Raw genomic sequence first — 19,497 nt, 5'->3', positions numbered from 1 at the left:
ATAATATTACACATATTACTCTATTCTCGGTCGGTTCTCAACCTCGGTCCTCAGGACCCCCCAACAGTGCACGTTTTCCAGGTCTCCGCACAGAATCACAGGTGAAATAATTAGCTCCACCTGTGATCTTTTATAATGTGTCAGTGAATAACGAGTGCACCTGTGCTCCTGCAATGCAAAAAAATTAATTATACAGCGGAGTCTATACATTGTTTAAATACCATCACACAGCCTATGCCTAAATGCCCATTTATCACTCATGCTCTCATTTTTGAACATTTCTAGTGGTTTATTTTGCGTTGCAGGAGATCTGCAAAATGTGAACTGTTGGGGGGTCCTGAGGACCGAGGTTGAGAATCACTGCTCTATTACATTCTGGATACCATTAAAAGTGTGTTGTTGTGTAGTACTTACCATTCAGTTTATCTATGTCCTGATTTTCGGTGGGTTCAATTGGAAGGCAGTTTGGGTGTGCATCAGTTTATTCTACTCATGAAGGTAATCAGTACCATGCAAGGGGATGTACGAAAACGCATGCCCTTGCATGTGGCCGAAGGGGAGATAGATCATTGGATGGTCGCCGGTGGTTTTATTTCTGTTGGAGTCCGCCAAAGACAGGGCGGGCAATAACATCATGTGACATCAACCGCCCGCCCCAAACACGGAACGCCACACCTGTGTTGCCTGGGGAACATCCAGTGTTTTCATGGCAATGCCCATAAAACACTGGGTGTTCTCCACCAGCTGTCGAAGTCAATAGTGGCTGGGGGCAGAACGGTCAGTGCTGCTATCTGTTCATACATTTGCTCTGCATATAGGCCTGTTGTCTTTTAGATAGCATAACGTGCACTGATACCACATAACACAGCATCATACATCTGCCCCACTGTCTTCTGTAGTCAGCAGAGTTGTAAGGTATCCGTATCAGAGGTTAACAGTCGTCAATAGGTCATCACCTTAAGGTCAACAGACACAAGGTCAATCATGTAAAAAATTTAGTTTTGCATGATGTATGATTTTTTATTGTATTTCTTTATTTACCATCCACATGGCTTAGCCATGGATAGCCAAAAAACTGAAAAACTAATTTTGACCTTTTCATGTTTCGAATATTTTGTTGTGTTCACCTATTGACTGTCTAGACACCATCAACCCTTTAATCCAAAACCAATCCCTTTGGGGGATCTGTTGCCACTGGGAGTTGAAGGTACTTTTTACACTGGGAGCATCATGGATGATGAGAGACACCATCTTGACTTTTTCATGAAATTAATAAAATACATTTATATAGATAAGTTACAAATTCAATGGCATTTTTTTTTTTTTAAATCTAAGCATTTTTTTTTTTGGGGGGGGGGGGGGGGGGGTTAGCTACTTATGTGGTTAATCTGAATTTTACATCAAATTAGTATTGAGTTTTATTGTCCCATTTCTCTTTACAACATGGCTTCATGTCATTGGTGGTTGAGTACATTTGTGGATGAAGCATCTCAATGGGACTCTATCTGGACTTTGACCTGGTCTTTACGAAATTTTATTTTTACATCTGTTAAGTTTTGTGAGCTTGCTGATGGTTCTAGAACTTTTGTATTGGGATGTGATTCAATTTTGACCAAATTTCATCTGTTGGATATTTTCCTTTAGAATGCCCTTGTCTTCATCATGAACTCAGTGGGAATGGTCGTGGTTCTGTGGCTGAAAATTATCACCCTTTTAGCACTGTACTTGATGGTTGAAATGAAGCTGTTAAAATGATTTGCAGTGTTTGCTTTTCGCTAAACTTGGTTTAGCTGTACTACAATTTTTATTTTTGGATAGAATTGCTTTTTCCTCCCGACTTTTCTCCTGACTACTGTTTTATAACAAATGACTCCAGAATATCAAATTCATTAAATCTACTTAAGTAGCATCACCTGGCTCAAATAAAGGTATATTACTTTATCATGGGATGTGGTTAACATTCCGGCTGTTGGGATGCCGGCAATCAGAAAACTGATGCCTAAATCCCATCTTGCAGCCAGAAAACAAATGCTGGAATGAATTTAAGATTTGTAATTCTAAAACACAGAAATAAATGGTGTACTTCACTTCCTACATTATTATTTTTCGAATTATCAATCTGTTGGTTCAATTCAATTACAGTGTGCAGTGAATAGCGCTGGGAGAGAGCTCCTGGGGGTATTCTAATCAGCATGTTGCTTACACCAACTAGTGGATTTCATCTCAAACCCCTCCTGGGGTGCAAGAAGAAATCCAACAAAACTAGGGCGGCAATGCTGTTTTGTGCCTTATTGCGGGCCAAACAGCATCATGGGAGGCACTTAAGTTGGAAAATGCTGCAGACTTAGCAGCCAATTTCTTAGACGTTTAGCAGCTGATTCTCAGACTTTTTTTTTAAAATTGAGTAATTTTTATTAAATTTTCCATGAAAAGAAAAACAAACATTAATAATACTACAGACAGCAGTGTAACATTAGGTGCGTACAGGAAGTATGCAATGATCAGAGAATTATATATACAGGATTAGAGTTAAGCATCCATATGTGGTCACGTACAGGATAAGAATGGCAAATTTAGGATGAATATCAACTCCCAAGGATAAATTCAAATACACTCTGAATCCAGTACCCAGAGGCGCCATCCGGGTCCCCGGAAACAGAGAAGCATGAGGAGGCACGGTTACAAGGACATATTGCATAACAAAACATTAAGCACCATTGATTCTTATCATGAGATAAACATCCAGCAAATACACCGCTGTCCAATCCCAATAAACCCACTAACCTTAATAGGAAGAACAAAAAACAGAAAGAAAACCTCCCAAAGGACCCAAATCAAACCTCCTACATAACCCCCCACCCTGTACTACCCACCCCCAACTCTGGCGTACCTGGAGCCCTATAACCGAGTTACCCCTATACCTATTGTAGACTCCCTCCCCCCCCCCCCACTCTACTAGCTAGTCTAGCTAAGTTGAATCCTACCTGTAACCACCCCACCCAGACATAAACTAACCCTCCCCTTCTCCCCTACCCCCCCCCCCCCTTCTTGAATACAAAATATAAATGAAATTAAGAGCAGGATGTGTTGGGGGCTGCAAGGATATGACCCAGGGGAATATTAGGATATATATCAAAACTTCTCCCTAGGTATAGTACTGTATTAAACAAATTAGAATCAAAGGATAAAATTAGACATGTATTGGCTGGGGCGATAAGCCAGCAACTTTAGCCAGGGCAAGCATGACCCTCCCACCAAAGTGAGGATCTGAAGGTCAGGCGATACCTTAGCCAAATAGTATCAACATGGAGTAACGTAGTATAGTAGGATAATTAAATAACAGAAACAGCTTAGTGTCAGGAGGTTAGAGTAGGCAGAATACTAATAACTGTAAGCCGAGCCGCCTCCAGCCCTTCCACAAAATACGGATATAGGAAGACCTTGGTGTATTGTACAGAGAATCGATATAGCAGGAAATTTGCAGGGTAATAAAAATAAAAACAAAGGATATTAAAGCAAATAAGAAATGAAATCCAGTATAACAATAAAGTATATAGAAGAGCAAGAATTATCAGTCTGGCCAAGCCTGTGTCCCCTGCAATAGCAAAAAGATGACAAATCTTGTGTGGACCCAGGTACCCCCACAGTGGAGCTGAAGATGTTGAAATAGAAAGTCACTAATCGTCCAGTCCATCCAGGAGTGCATACACAGGCATGTGAGGTATCCAATAGTAGAATTCCCGAGCTTAGAGTTATCCATTGCAACTGTAGAAAAGTCTCCAGTGCCCAGGGTAAAAGAAAGAGCAGATGAGGTAGAAGGCACCTTCGTTTGAGGCGGTATAGGCGGAGTATATACCTGAGTTACAGGATAGAAAGATGATGGAGCCTCCACTTGTTCAAATGCAAGGAGGAGTCGCTGAGTAGATGCAGTAATGGCCTGAAGTATGTGTTGTACAGATACAGACATCATGAGACAGGAATAGTGTCCAGGCTGAAATGTAGTGACAAAATGGCGGCGGCTAGCACACCACCAAAGCTCACCACCACAAATCAGAGTAGGGTAACAGACTGGTGTGACACTGCAGGTCCTGAATACACAAGATAACGAAAGGCAGTTGGGGATATTGGCAGGGCAGTCACTGAAGTATGAGCCGGAGCTTCCAAGGTGTCATTCGGCCTCTTATACCCCTTTTACACCAGACTTTGGACCCGGGATATTGCCGCTCCAGTCCGGGGCAGGGCATGGTGTAAATGGGGTGAAAAAAAATAACACGGGTACTGTTCCCCGGGAATCTGACCCGGCAAATGTTCAGGGTCGGACACGGGGCTTATCCGGGGCTCAGGGCAGTGTAAACGGCCATTATCCGGGTTATTTGGTGGGTAGAGGGGCGCAAAGAGCTGATTGGAGCTTCTGCGGCTCTGGCAGATGATGTCATCAGCTGGAGACCCGCACAGGGCGCATGTAGCAGCGCAGCAGCAGCGTTAACGCGCTACCACGCTACAAGCACACTCCAGTCTCATCTGCTGCAGCACACACTGCCTGTGCAGTGTTAACCGCTTTGCCTGTGCATTGTTAACCGCTTTGGCTGACCCCAAGCCTGATCTGACACACTGCCTGTGCAGTGTTTTCCACTTTGGCTGACCCCAAGCCTGATCTGAGCCATCATGTCCAATACATCCAACTGGTCTGACAAGGAGGTACGTGAGCTCCTGCAAATCAGGGCAGATGAGGAGATTCGCCGCCAAATGACCGGCACCGTTCGGGATGCAGTGGTGTATCGCAATATTGCAGAATTGCTGGCATCCAGAGGTATTCATCGCTCCCAACAGCAGGTTGTAAACAAATTAAAATCTCTGCGGAAGCAGTTCTGCAAAGTGAATGACCAGAAGCGCATTATTGGTGCCGAGATCTAGACCTCTCAGCCAGGAATTGTGCTCTCCTACTCCAAGTGTGAAGCAAGTAGCACAGGGTGAGAAGCTGCTTCAAACTCTCTATTGCAGAAAAGTACAGCACAAACTGCAACACAGCTACTCCGTCTGCCATCTTTGCTGCAATGCTGGGAGCAGAACCCACCCCCTCCCTTTTCCCTTTCTTGTGACCTCATCTCAAACAGCCCAAAGGTCCATTTTTAATGACACCAGCAAGGAAAGACAGGGCTGATCCGTTTTCAGTGTGAAAGGGCCTTACCCGGGAATAACCCGGATTGAAGTGCAGTGTAAATGGGGTCTGAGGCAGGGCATGCCCTGGCAATATCCCGTGTTCAATTTCCCGGGTCCGATCCGGTATTCTGGTGTAAAAGGGGTATTATTGAACGGCAAGAAGACAGTGCGCACTAGTCGCTAGCTGTCAGGCACCCTCCCATCCAAGAGACCCGCTCACCAGTCTTGGCAGCTTGATGCAGGAGCGAATATACTGCGGGTACAGCAGCCGTTCGCAGCGGAGAACGCCATGGGATATATCTTCCAAGATGGCGCCCGAGCTTGCAGGACCCAGAGAGCCAGCGGTATCAGGCCAGAGTTCCCATCACGGCCGCACCATACGCCGCACCAGGATAAAGAGGAGCTCGTCTGCAGCAGTAAATCTCCAGGGACACAGGTGAATGGATCAGGGGAGCCCAAATTACCTTAAACAGGATATTTAAGAGGATTTTTCCCGGAGCTCCCGCACCCTGCTTCCTTCCCCTTGCTAGGTCAAGCCACGCCCCCCAGCTGATTCTCAGACTTAAGGGGAATAAACACATAGAGATGTGCGCTAAGCAATTTTGCTAAGCTATTTAGGGTAGGCTATTTCCTGGTGTCCAGATCTCCCATGGGGAGCACATACACATGCAGAGATTTGTGCTAAGTGATTTTGCTAAGCAATTTCAGGTAGTGGTTCAGAATGAGAGATCTCGATCATTATCTCTCATTCTGTAAACATAAGGGGCATACACGTAGAGATCTGTGCTAAGCAATTTTGCTAAGCAATATTGCTGGTGTCAAGATCTCCCATGCAGAGCACATACACACGCAGTGATTTGTGCTAAACAATTTTGCTAAGCAATTTTTCTTAGCAATTTTGCTTAAGCAAAAAAAGGCCGGGTAGTTGTTCAGAATGAGAGATTGCGATCAGTATCTCTCATTCTGTACACACAGAGAGATTTGCAGTCATGTGCTAAGCAATCTAACTAGATTGTGACTGCATGCACTGACTTAGTTAGCAAGAGATATTTAATCTCTCGGAGCATACATACGGAGAGATCTGTGCTTACTTTCTAAGCAATCTAGTTAGATTGCTTAGAAAATAGCACAAATTTGCTCCGTGTGTACACCCCTATAGAGAGATTTGTAGTCACTTGCTAAGCAATTTGACTAGATTTTGACTGCATGAACTGATTTAGTTAGCAGGCGAGAGCGACGTGTGGGATGGCACATTGTAATCATTCAGGAGAGATCTGTGCTTACTTTCTAAGCATTCTAGTCAAATTGCTTAGAAAAGAGCACAAAAGGGCTCGGTGTGTATTCCCCTTTAGGGCCAAAGGCACTAAGCTTCAAAAGTAAAAAAAATGGAGAGTGATATAGCCGGCCAATCAGTTCATGCGTGACATTTTCCAAGCACAGTCTGTGACATAGCAGGTAGAAGCTGATTGGCTGGTGGTTTATCATTCTCCTTTTCATCACTTTTGAAGCTTAGTGCTTCTGGCACTTAGTCCTGGTTAGAATAGCTCCTTCCCGGTACTATTCACAGCACTGAGAATTGAATCGACCCCTATATTAGTCTACCTATATCCATAGGAGCAACTTGTGTGTTCTCGCTCCTCTTCCCCCCTTCCATGTGACTGAAAAATATCATGCATAAAAATGGTTGAGAGCACAAATATTTGTGACTTACATACTATACATACTGTATATCTATATACAGTAGAGGTAGAACTATCATATTTGTAGCAGGTGCAGTGCATCTGTGTCCCTGAGTGCTAAGGGGCACACTGCTGCCCCTGTTACCCTCTTTCTGTCACCCTCTGCCATGTTGCATATTGTGAACTTGGGTTGGGGTGGAAGAGGGGGGCCAAAATTATATTTTTGCACCTGGGGCCACAACCCACAAGACACTACCACTGATAAACAGGTATGGATAATCTTTTGCTGGTAAATATTCAGTTTTACCACTTAATGGTAAAACTTCACTTTTTTCCACATTTTGTTATGTTGCAGCCTTATTTCAAAAATGGAAAAAAAAATCCATCAAAATGCTACACACACAATACCACATAATGACCAGAATAAAAAAGTTATTTGGAGATTTTTAAAAATGTATTATAAAATAAAAAACTAAAGGTGCCCACAGACGCTACAATTGTACTGTGCTATGCATTTTTGACTGTACAATGGTTCTATACAATTTTTCTTCCAGCTTGCTATGAGATGTGCACTTGGATGCATGCGATGCGATGTGATGAACCCATGTTTGTAATGTTAAATTTCAGATGTAGTCTAAAAAGTACGTGGAGCACGTACTTTTTTAGACATACAATATCGGGCTCCCGGGAACATAAACACCATCCAATAATTGTACATAAGATGCAATTTGTGCTTAAAAAGTACAAAACGCATTCGATAATTGATGCGTCTGTGGGCACCTTTAGAAATCACATGTACAAATTGAGCTCAGGTGCACCCTGTTTCTACTGATCATCCTTGAGATGTTCCTATGGCTTAATTGCAGTCCACCTGTGGTAAATTCAGTTGATTGGACATGATTTGAAGAGGCACGTACCTGTCTATATATAGATTGTAAGTTTGCGAGCAGGGCACTCCTACATTTTGACGTTCTGTAAATACCCTGTTTGTTGTATCACTGTCTCCTTTGTAAAGCGCAACAGAATATGCTGCGCTATATAAGAAAATGTTAATAAATAAATATAAGGTCTCACACTTGAGAGTGCATGTCAGAGCACAAACCGTATGAAGTCTGTAGACCTCCGTGAGAGGATCGCTCTGCGACATCGCCGTGTGTGTAGGCCCCTTTAGTTTTCAACTAATACATTAATATACATTTCTGTAAGCTTGAAATTTACATTCATTTGTGAGGAGCCCAAATTGAGGTATATAAAACTACTTGTGACGTATTCCTAAATTATTTTTTATATTCACAGTTTTTTCCCTATATTTTTACTTTTGATAGAATCTACTTTTTTTCCTCCCAAAAATGGAAATATCCTGAGTCAGTTGTCTGAGATTAGCACTGGCTGCAAGCTGCTTCTAGGCAAACTGGATGTGTCTCTGATCAGGAGGATGACAGCTAGCGGCCATCTCATTAGGAGCTGCAATCTTAGCGTGTGAGACAGTAAGACGCAGAATCTGCAGTGTACAGGGTATACTGGATGCGATTGTTCAGTTGGGAGATGGTAATTTTACCTGTTTGTAATGGCTGTATGCCTGTATGCATGTCCAAATGTGTGTGTGGGTTACTGATATTATTAACAATAATGTTATCCTTTATTTATATGGGGCCACAAGGGATCCACAGCAGCCAATTACAGAGTACATAATTGAATAAGAATAACAGAAGACTGTGACTTACAATAGAAGACAAGTGCAGGGTGCATAAACATAGCTGAATCAGCAGACGGCACTGAAATAAGTATTGGCGGCGGGGGGGGGGGGGGGGGGCAGAATTGTGCAGGATTTGGTGCCATCAAAGATGGTAGGAAAAGCACACGAGGATAAGGGCCATGCTCGTAAAGGGGAGGGGGGCGGACAGTCAGAACTGACACAGATGGGGTAGACAGTGAGCATGGAACAGAGGTTTAGGGTGAGATTTGGCTGGGTTTGGTGACGAAGTGGGCCTTAAGAGGCCTTTTAAAGTTTTGAAGGAGAAATGTAGAGAATTCCAGAGAAAGGGAGTAGCACGTGACAAGTCTTGGAGGCAGGAGTGGGAAGAAGTAACCAATTGGTAGGCGAGGCAGACGGACATGAGTGTAAAGGGAGATGAGGTCAGAAATGTAAATGGAAGAGGAATGGGTGAGGGCTATGTAAGTGTGTATGAGAATTGTCTTCAAGCTTATCACAATTAAAATAAGGACACTATTGGACATAGTTTATTGCACATATTTTAAGCCATGTGTCTTACTGACCTATAATTAGATAAATGTTTCTCTAAATGTAACTGGTAAATATACCAATGTCTTATTTGCCAGTGCTCCCTGATTAAGCGGAGACTTGAGTGAATGTGATATTGGTTCCCTGATGAGTAACAATCTAGCAAAGGCTGGCTGCAGTGAACACAGCAGAGTGATTCTATCTGCCCACCATTGAGTAAACACTGGGCAGAAAAATAAGGATATGTCTTTGACAAAATGGCAGCTGTTTTGTGCATACCAATGGCTACATGAGTGGCTGTGTAATGAATTGCAAGAAAAATATGCTCAAGGAAGTGTGCTAATTTTAGTGCAGATGTGTGCTCCATTACATGGATGTTGGATTACAGGGTTATGCAGTGGCTTAACTATAAATTTTGCTCCCCCTTCCAAAAAAGTCTCTGCTACCCCCTGACAATCCCCTTACACATTAAGCTCCTTGCTGCATGTTTTGCAGGTCTCCTCACAGAATCACAAGTGAAATAATTAGCTCCATCTGTGGATCTTTTTAAAATGTGTCAGTGAGTAATGAGTGCACCTGTGCATCAGCCAGGTGACCTGGAAAACATGACTTGTGTGTGGTCCTGAGGACTGTTTTGAGAACCCATGTCCTAGATGCCTGTTGAGGTCCTAGCACAACAGTGGGCAGCAGCTGCAGCCTCATGCTGACAGACAGCCGGCAGGGAGATATCGTTCCTTGCTGTCTGGTGTCCCTGCAGCAGTGTTCCCCATTGACCCTGCTGGCGCTGGCTCCCTCAAGCCACTGCGGGGTCTGCTGCATCATTGTTACACAGGTATATGTGCTTCATTAAATGGGAAGAGGTAATTTAAGATGCTAGAAAATAGTGTGATGCAGCATATTTGTCATGCCTATGGTAAAATAACTTCATTAGTGGGATCATGGACTTAGAACAGACTAATTGGCTATCTGTGCTGGTTTCTTCTGTGGCCATTTATTTATTTATTAACAGTTTATTATATAGCGCACACTTTCTCCGCAGCGCTTTACAGAGAATATTTGAACACTCACATCAGTCCCTGCCCAAGTGGAGCTTACACTCTATATTCCCTACCACATATACACGCACACACAAACATTCTAGGGTTAATTTTGCAAGGAGCCAATTGACCTACCAGTATATTTCTCTCTCATGCAGCAGGAGACACTGGAGATTACATCGGGGTTTAGAGCTGGGAATGCTGGGAGCTAGGCACTACTAAATTTGTTTCAGGGCAGGCTGGCTCCTCCCCTAAGACCCATCAGACCCCCAGTTAGAAAATTGTGCCACGGGAGCTGGTCACAGTTTTTTTACACTGCTTCAACGGAGAAATCTACAGAGAGGAACCCTTCCCTGCTTCTTTAAAAGCGTGGGTCCGGGTGTCCTGCGCCCTTGGTTTTCTGCCAAGCAGCCTGTCAGAGCCTCACTAAAGGCGTCTGCCAGACTTTCAGTGTACCTGCGGCCGCCTACGAAGGGACCGTCAGACACAGACACAGTGAGTACCGCCATTACTGCATCGCGACCACGCGCTATCCCTCAGCAGACGCGGGGGTCAGAGCCGCGCTCCCCCGGTCTCCGGCGGTGCACGCAGTGGTGCTTGTCGGAGGCTAAGGGACAGGTGCGCGGCTGGAAGCCCGGAGCAGCGCGTCGGAGGGAGCGCGGGAAGCCGCCATTTTGGGTGAGGGTGCAGGCGGGAAGAAGCCTGAGGCTGTATGTTAAGCGGGCATGGCGCGGCCATAGAACACACTAAAGCCTTGTTAATGTCTGCTTCTCCCTATAGGTGTTCAGCAGCATTGGGCTACACAGCACAGTAGTGTGGGGTATTTTTATGTCCCTGTGAGGACAGTACAGGGCAAATAGGTGGTGGTTTCTAACCTCCAGGACCCAACACCCCAAGTTACATTGAACTGTGTTGTGTGTGTGTGTGTGTGTGTGTGCGCGCAGGTGTGAGTGAATATAATTCTCAGACCGGGTTTGTGCTGTAAACATGACCAGCAAATCAAGCACCAAGGCTTCACAGAAGCTATATATTTGTACTTTGTGTAATGCTAGATTTACACAGCACTCTGCTGATGGAAAGACAAATATATGTAAAGCCTGCACTGTTTCCCCACCAGCTTCCCAAGCAGGTGATTCAGGGGAGGCACCCACACCACAATGGGTATCTCTCTTGTCAGGTACTATGGAAAGGTTGTCTGCCGAATTAGCAGAAAACCGTAGTGCAGAACCTCCATGGGTGGCTACTCTGGCTAGAACTGTAGACACCCTGGCTACATCCATGCAAAATCCCCAAAGAGCAGCACCTGTGAGACAAAAACTTCCTCTACAGGTTGTATACTCTGAGGGGGAGGGTGATTCAGAGGAGGATCATGCTCCTTATAATGAAATGGAGGAAGGTACAGGAGGTTCTTCCAGAACCTGAGCCTGAACCTACACACATGGGAGTGGAAGCTCTTATTGTAGCGGTAAAACAAGTTTTAAAATTACCAGACGATCCAGCTGCAGAACCACAGGAGTTTGACCTTTTTGGACAGACAAAGAAATCCTCCATAGTTTTTCCCTGTCCAAACCAGGAAAAATTGTTAGCAGCATGGAAACAGCCTGACAAACGTTTCCAAATTCCAAAACGTTTTCCAGCAGTTTATCCTTTTGAAGTTTCTCCCCTTGGAAAATGGGAGACCCCGCCTCCAGTGGACGCATCGGTGTCCAGACTATCAAAAAAGACTACTCTACCGGTCCCAGGTGCATGCACCCTAAAGGACCCGTCAGACCGTAAGTTAGAGTCCACCCTTAAAACTATTTACATGGAGGCTGGGGCTCAACTTAGACCAGCTATTGTCTCCGCCTGGGTAAACAAGGCCAATGCCAAGTGGGCGGATATGATTATAGAGGGCTTAGACTCAGGCATACCTCCAGAAGAAATAAGACAACTGGCGGAACATATAAAAGAGTCAGCTAACTATTTAGGAGAGGCGGCTAGAGATATTTCTTTGATATCCGCACGCATTTCAGCAAACGCAATATCCGCCAGAAGAGCGTTATGGCTCCGCTCATGGCAGGCAGATGCTGAATCTAAAAGGGCAGTAGAGGGTCTCCCGTTTACGGGAGAGGTTCTCTTTGGCCCAGAATTGGACAAATGGATAGCCCAGGTGGAAAATCTGCCTTCCTGCCAACAGCACCTCCACCTGCTAGACGCCAATACACAGGGCCGTCTTTTCAGTCATTCAACTCCTTTCGCCCGCAGAATTCCTTTCGAGGAAGGGGGCGAGGTTTCCACTCCACAAGAGGTACTTGTGCCAGAAGTAGACCTCAGGCCGCTGTCAACCGTACAGAGCCCAAGCAAACTCAAAAACCAGTGGCATGACAATTTGCCAGCTTTCTTAGGAGAGTCAATAGTGGGGGCAAGGCTACTGGACTTCAGAACCTAGTGGTTCTCTCTAACGGAGGACCCTTGGATTCGCAGCCTAATTTCAGAGGGTTATCGGATTCAATTCGATTTTCCTCCCCCCACTCGATTCTTTACTACAGCTCTCCCCATTGCGCAAGACAAAAAGATTGCACTTCAGAGTGCAGTAGACACCTTACTTGCTGCACAGGTAATCATCCCAGTGCCTTCTACCCAAAGGAGCAAGGGATACTACTCCAATCTCTTTGTAGTGCCCAAACCGGATGGGTCAGTTCGACCCATCTTAAATCTCAAATCACTCAATCTGATGGTTGCTTACCAACCCTTCAAGATGGAGTCCATTCACTCCGTCATAGCATCCTTGGAACACAACGAGTACATGCTCTCGTTGGACATCAAGGATGCTTATCTACATATACCGATATGGAAGCCTCATCAGGCGTATCTGCGATTTGCTATAGGAAAAAAACATTTTCAGTTCAGGGCCCTGCCGTTCGGCTTATCGTCGGCACCCAGGGTCTTCACAAAGACACTGTCGATCATTATAGCGTACCTCCGGAACCAAGGGGTCACTATAATACCGTATTTAGACGATTTACTCGTCAAGGCACCATCTCCAGCAGTGCTGGAACAACATGCTCTGTTGACGGTCCAGACCCTGACCAGATTGGGCTGGATCATCAACTTCAAGAAGTCCTCGCTCTGACCAACACAGAGGATCCTGTTCCTGGGACTCTGGCTGGACACAAGAGAGCAGAGAGTATTTCTGCCGAACGACAAGATCAGCGACATACAGAGGCTCATTCGACAGACTTTGAGTCACCGTCGGGTCCAGTTACACTTGTGTGTAAAACTTCTAGGAAAGATGGTGGCAGCCTTCCCCGCTATAATGTGGGGACGCTTCCACTCGAGGCCTTTCCAGTTAGACCTACTGAGGAAAGGAGCGGGATCACATCTGTTTCTACACAGACAGATCCAATTATCCACTCGAGCCCGCCACACCCTATTGTGGTGGCTTCACTCCGACCATCTCAGGCAGGGGCGCCGATTTGCAATATGGGATTGGATCCTATTGACAACGGATGCCAGTCTCCGAGGGTGGGGCGCAGTGGTACTCCACCTTCGACTTCAAGGGCGATGGAGTGTGGAAGAGAGTCTATTGTCGATCAACGTACTAGAACTAAGGGCAATCTACAATGCTCTAATAGCAGCACAGGATCTCCTTCAAGGGAAGTCTGTAAAGATCCAATCAGACAACGCAACAGCAGTAGCGTACGTAAATCGACAAGGCGGCACAAAGAGCCGACAAGCAATGGCAGAGGTCACCAGAATCCTTCAGTGGGCGGAGGATTGGCAAGTTCATCTGATAGCCATATTCATTCTGGGAGTGGAAAATCTCGAAGCAGACTTTCTCAGCAGGGAGGATCTATACCCGGGGGAGTGGTCACTGCATCCCGAAGTGTTTCTGGAACTCACAGAGCGATGGGGAACTCCCGAAGTCGACCTAATGGCGTCAAGGAAAAATCACCTCCTGCCAAGGTACGTAGCAAGAACAAGAGATCCGCGGGCCATAGCAACCGACGCATTGGCAATTCCGTGGACATTCAGCCTAGTGTATCTATTTCCACCTCTACCCTTACTGGGACAGGTGCTAAAGAAGTTGAAGAGAGAAAGAACTCAGGCAATTCTAATCGCCCCGTTTTGGCCGCGGAGAAGTTGGTTTTCGGACATCCAACAGCTGCTGGCGGACCGACCATACCCACTACCGCAGAGACACGACCTACTACTACAAGGACCATTCCATCATCAACACCTAGCCTCCCTCCATTTGACGGTGTGGCTATTGAATCCGAGGTCCTGAAGGAAAAGGGGCTTCCAAAGGCAGTCATTCCCACTATGTTAAAAGCGCGTAAGCCATCTTCAGCTGCTCACTACCATCGCATTTGGAGATCTTACGCGGAGTGGTGCACAAGCAAGAGGTGGCCTTTTCGGATATTCAAATTATCCAGGCTTTTACTATTCCTTCAAAGAGGTCTAGACGGGGGCCTCCGCCTAGGTTCACTTAAAGTACAGATCTCTGCGCTGTCTATACTATTCCAGAGGAGGTTGGCCCTCATTCCGGAAATTCAAACTTTCTTACAGGGGGTTCTTAGGATACAACCTCCCTTTGTTCCACCGGCTCCGCCGTGGGACTTAAATTTAGTCCTGGCGTTCCTACAATCAGAGATGTTCGAACCTCTGGAAGAAGTTCCTTTAAAACCTCTGGTCTGGAAAACAGTACTTCTGCTCGCCCTGGCATCAGCACGTCGTGTGTCCGAGCTGAGTGCACTATCCTGCAAAGCACCGTATTTAGTATTCCACGAAGACAGGGCAGAATTGAGGACTCACCCGTCTTTTCTACCTAAGGTAGTGTCCTCTTACCACATAAATCAGCCAATCGTGGTCCCTTCCTTTCAAGGTACTCCTACGTCTCAATCCTCCTTGGACGTAGTTAGAGCTCTAAAGATTTATGTCAAAAGAACCGCACAGATCCGAAAATCGGATTGTTTGTTCGTTCTATACGATGCTTTTCGCAGAGGATGGCCAGCGTCAAAACAAACATTGGCCAGATGGATTCGGCTGACCATTCGGCAAGCATACATTCACGCAGGAAAGACTCCGCCGTCAGTGTTGACAGCTCATTCAACCAGGTCAGTAAGCACATCATGGGCTGCCAGGCGAGGGGTTTCGGCTTCTCAGCTTTGTAGGGCAGCCACATGGTCATCAGTGAACACGTTCGTTCGCTTTTACCAATTTGACACGTTTGCAGCACCGGCGACAAACTTTGGTCGGTTGGTGTTGCAGGATCCACAGAGCTCACCCGCCCGGGGAACGGTCTTTGGTACCTCCCCGATGTAATCTCCAGTGTCTCCTGCTGCATGAGAGAGAAAAGAGGATTTTGGTACTCACCGATAAATCCATTTCTCTGAATCAGCAGGAGACACTGGACGCCCTCCCAGCTCTTGATCCTGTTGGTTGTGGGGCCAGTTCAGGCCCGGTCTGTTCATATATGTTACATATGACTGTTGTATGCAAGTTGTTATAATTCAAGTTGTTATAATTCTGTTTTTTGTTACCATCTCCTCGAGTAGGACAATTTCCTAACTGGGGGTCTGATGGGTCTTAGAGGGGAGGAGCCAGCCTGCCCTGAAACAAATTTAGTAGTGCCTAGCTCCCAGCATTCCCAGCTCTAAACCCCGATGTAATCTCCAGTGTCTCCTGCTGATTCAGAGAAATGGATTTATCGGTGAGTACCAAAATCCTCTTTTTTGGATTGTGGGAGGAAACTGGGGTACCCTCAGGAAACCCACGCAAGTACAGGGAGAATATACAAACTCTGCACAGTTAGGGCCATGGTAGGATTTGAACCCATGACCTCAGTGCTGTGAGGGAGTAATGCTAACCATTACACCATCCGTATTTATTATTTTGGCACTTTTATTATACCATTGTAGATGTTTATGTTTCTAACTGGGCCAACTGCCCTCATCATCTCCTCACTATTTATATTTAAATATAGTTATTCAGAACTGACAATATATTGAGATTTCAATATTTGATTTTCATATTGCTGAATAATTTAGATGCTGAATGTTGTTTTATTGTTTTATTATTTACATATTGGATGGTTTTGAAAGATGCTTCCTCTCTTCTTTATTTGATATATTTTAATATGGTGTAATATACCTATTCAAACTGTTTAATTTATTTATAAGTACAACTCAAGTGCTGTATACACGTATTTCACTGGTATATCAGATTGGGTAGGTTTAATAGGGTTCTGTCTGATGAAATACAGGCTTCAATTTAGCCAGATACAGAACCTGTATAAATTAGAAGTATCCTGGATTAAAGGAATATTATAGTAAAATTAAGTTTTAAGTCTACATTGCACGATCAAAGACGAACATTTAAAAAAGTTAAGAAAACGTATACCTGTATTTTCTAATGATCAAAAACTTTGTGTTTATTTCTTGATTTATAATTTCAATTTTTAATCTCAATGGATTCTATATTGCAGTCAAAATATATATATTTTTAAATATTTTGTATAATTAAAAAAAAAAAAAAAATACAGTTTCTTGGAGTATATTACTTTCTTATTTTTCACTTTTATTTTCACCATAATTTTGGTTCATAATCTGTTTTTTATCTTGGAAACTAAAACATTTAATTGATAATTATATTAGAAATTGATAAACGATTTAGGTAATTTTATACATTATGTTATACAAATTTAAATCCTGGAAGATGCAGGCCTTCATTTTTGGCAGGGACTTGGATTAACAAGTTTAAACCAGTCAGCTTTCATATGGTTAAAAAGCAATTACCTGTACTCCATGTGTGTTGCAGCATTCATTTTCTTTTTATTCAACCTTGGTATATGCACTGGTTTACAGTATTTTGGGTGTACATTGCAGTATTTAAAATATGTTTATAGATACACTTGTTCTTTAATTAGAGATTCAGGTCTTATGCAGGAATAATAGAATTAGTACCTGCAGTGTAAGCTAATTATTGCAGTGCTAGGATTTCTACTTGCTTTAAAGCACACTGATGTTTTGTCATTTTATTGATTTGTTGTTTGTTTTTTAAAGGAATTTTATTTTCTCTAACTTCAAAGTTGTTTTTAGATTATATTTCAAATAGGCAAAATAGCGCAAATTCATCTAACAAACCCGAGTCTAAAGGTGCGTACCCACGGTACGATTTATGTTCCGTAAGATATCATATACAATTCCCCAGAAAAGTCCTGGTGGTTAAAAAGCATAAGATTTGTGCTTAAAATAAGGTACGATGTGCATAAGATATAGCAAACGATCTGACGTCACAGCTATACTACACTATACTATCTTATGCTTTCTAGACAGAATTGGGTTGCATGTTCACCCGATCAGCTCCCTCCCATACGACCTGCGGGAGCGCGCATCGTACGTCGGATAGTGCATACACACGGTAAGATATAGTGCACTATCTAGCATGATATTCGAAACTGGCTAGATAGTGTGCTAGATTGTGCACTATATCTTACCGTGGGTACGCAGCTTTAAATATGCAGTATTAAGCAGACAATAGTATTTATAACAACACATTATTATTGGGAAATATTGTCATTTTGTGCACCCACAGAAACTTTTTTGGCAGGGTGGAGTGAAATTTAAGGTTACGCCACTTGTTCAGACACTGACCCATAAAATAGTTGTTCCTACAGAGAAACTAAGGTCCTTATTCTAGTTCACGGTTAGAGGCAAATTCCTTCTCAAATGGACAAAACCATACGCACTGCAGGTGGGGCAGGTGTAACATGTGCAGAGAGAGTTAGATTTGGGTGGGGTTTTACTTCAAAGTGAGATCTATATTGCAGTGTAAAAATAAAGCACCCAGTATTTTCCCAAGTTACATCTGCCCCACCTGCAGTGCACATGGTTTTGTCCATTTGAGAAGGAATTTGCCTTTGCCAGTGAACCAGAATAAGGGCCAATATGTCATACATTGTAATGCCCCTTACATAATTTGCCACAGACCGTAATGCTTCATTATTTATTTTTAAATTACATGCTCATTGCCAGGGGTTTCAAGGTAGAAGATGCAGCTTTCTGCATCTTCTCCTGATGGCTCCTGCACTTTCGGGGGACACTTTACGCTAAGTGGCATAACTGTAAATCATTGTTCTGTTCACGTGGTCTGTCAATCCTCTCTATAACTGATTACATGTTGATTGACTCCGAGAAGTGCATGGAAATATAAAGTGACCCAAATTGCTGCATATCTGTGGCTATCATTTGACTTTGAAGTGAAGGGACATATCACTATAGTAAGAAGTTGCTTGATGCACTGGTTCAGTGCCATTTGTTCACATGTGAATGGGCCAAAATATTATTTGGTACTTGTGGAGTATCACGGCTCCCATCGTATGGCATCGTATGCCATATGTAGTGGCATACGATGCGATACGATGTTTTACAGATTTTTGACCATTTTTGCTCAAAAATCGTATGCCATCGCATGGCATTGTATGCCATATGTAGTGGCATACGATGGCATACTATGCGATACGATGTTTTACCGATTTTTGACCATTTTTGCTCAAAAATCGTATGCCATCGCATGGCATCGTATGCCATATGTAGTGGCATACGATGGCATACGATGCGATACGATGTTTTACCGATTTTTGAGCATTTTAGCTCAAAAATCGTATGTGATTGCATCGGATGCCATACGATGGCATCCGATGCGATGCGATGGCATCCGATTTTGCATTGAAATGCATCAGAATGCATTGAAATGTGTATTAAACTTGTGAAATGCCCCCAAATGCCATTTTTCATAGTGCACCACCCCCACTATCAACGTCAACCCGAAGCGTGGCGAGCGCAGCGAGCCCGCGAGGGTCGGCGGTACGCGTCCTACGACCTTTTCATACCCCCACTATCCACGTCGGCGTGGAGTTGAGAATAGAATAGTGTGGCGAGCGCAGCGAGCCACCGAGCCCGAAGCGTGGCGAGCGGACGCGGATACCTGTGAAGCCCGCGAGGGGACGCGTATAGCTGTGAAGGTATCCGCGTCCCCTCGTGGGGCTCGCTGCGCTCGCCACGCTTCGGGCTCGGTGGCTCGCTGCGCTCGCCACACTATTCTATTCTCAACTCCACGCCGACGTGGATAGTGGGGGTATGAAAAGGTCGTAGGACGCGTACCGCCGCCCCTCGCGGGATCGCTGCGCTCGCCACGCTTCGGGTTGACGTTGATAGTGGGGGTGGTGCACTATGAAAAATGGCATTTGGGGGCATTTCACAAGTTTAATACACATTTCAATGCATTATGATGCATTTCAATGCAAAATCGGATGCCATCGCATCGCATCGGATGCCATCATATGGCATCCGATGCAATCGCATACGATTTTTGAGCTAAAATGATCAAAAATCGGTAA

General features: G+C 44.4%; 1 protein-coding gene across 2 annotated transcripts in view; it reads left to right on the top strand.

Moving 5' to 3' along the window:
• HIVEP3 (HIVEP zinc finger 3) overlaps positions 1 to 19,497 on the top strand; it is a 128,553-nt gene that overhangs the window by 17,873 nt on the left and 91,183 nt on the right. The gene's annotated exons all lie outside the window — the stretch shown is intronic.

Source organism: Crinia signifera, chromosome 2 (genome assembly GCF_055691185.1).
Source record: "Crinia signifera chromosome 2, ASM5569118v1, whole genome shotgun sequence".
NCBI classification, from domain to species: Eukaryota; Metazoa; Chordata; class Amphibia; order Anura; family Myobatrachidae; genus Crinia; species Crinia signifera.
This window is presented reverse-complemented; position numbering and strand designations above follow the sequence as displayed.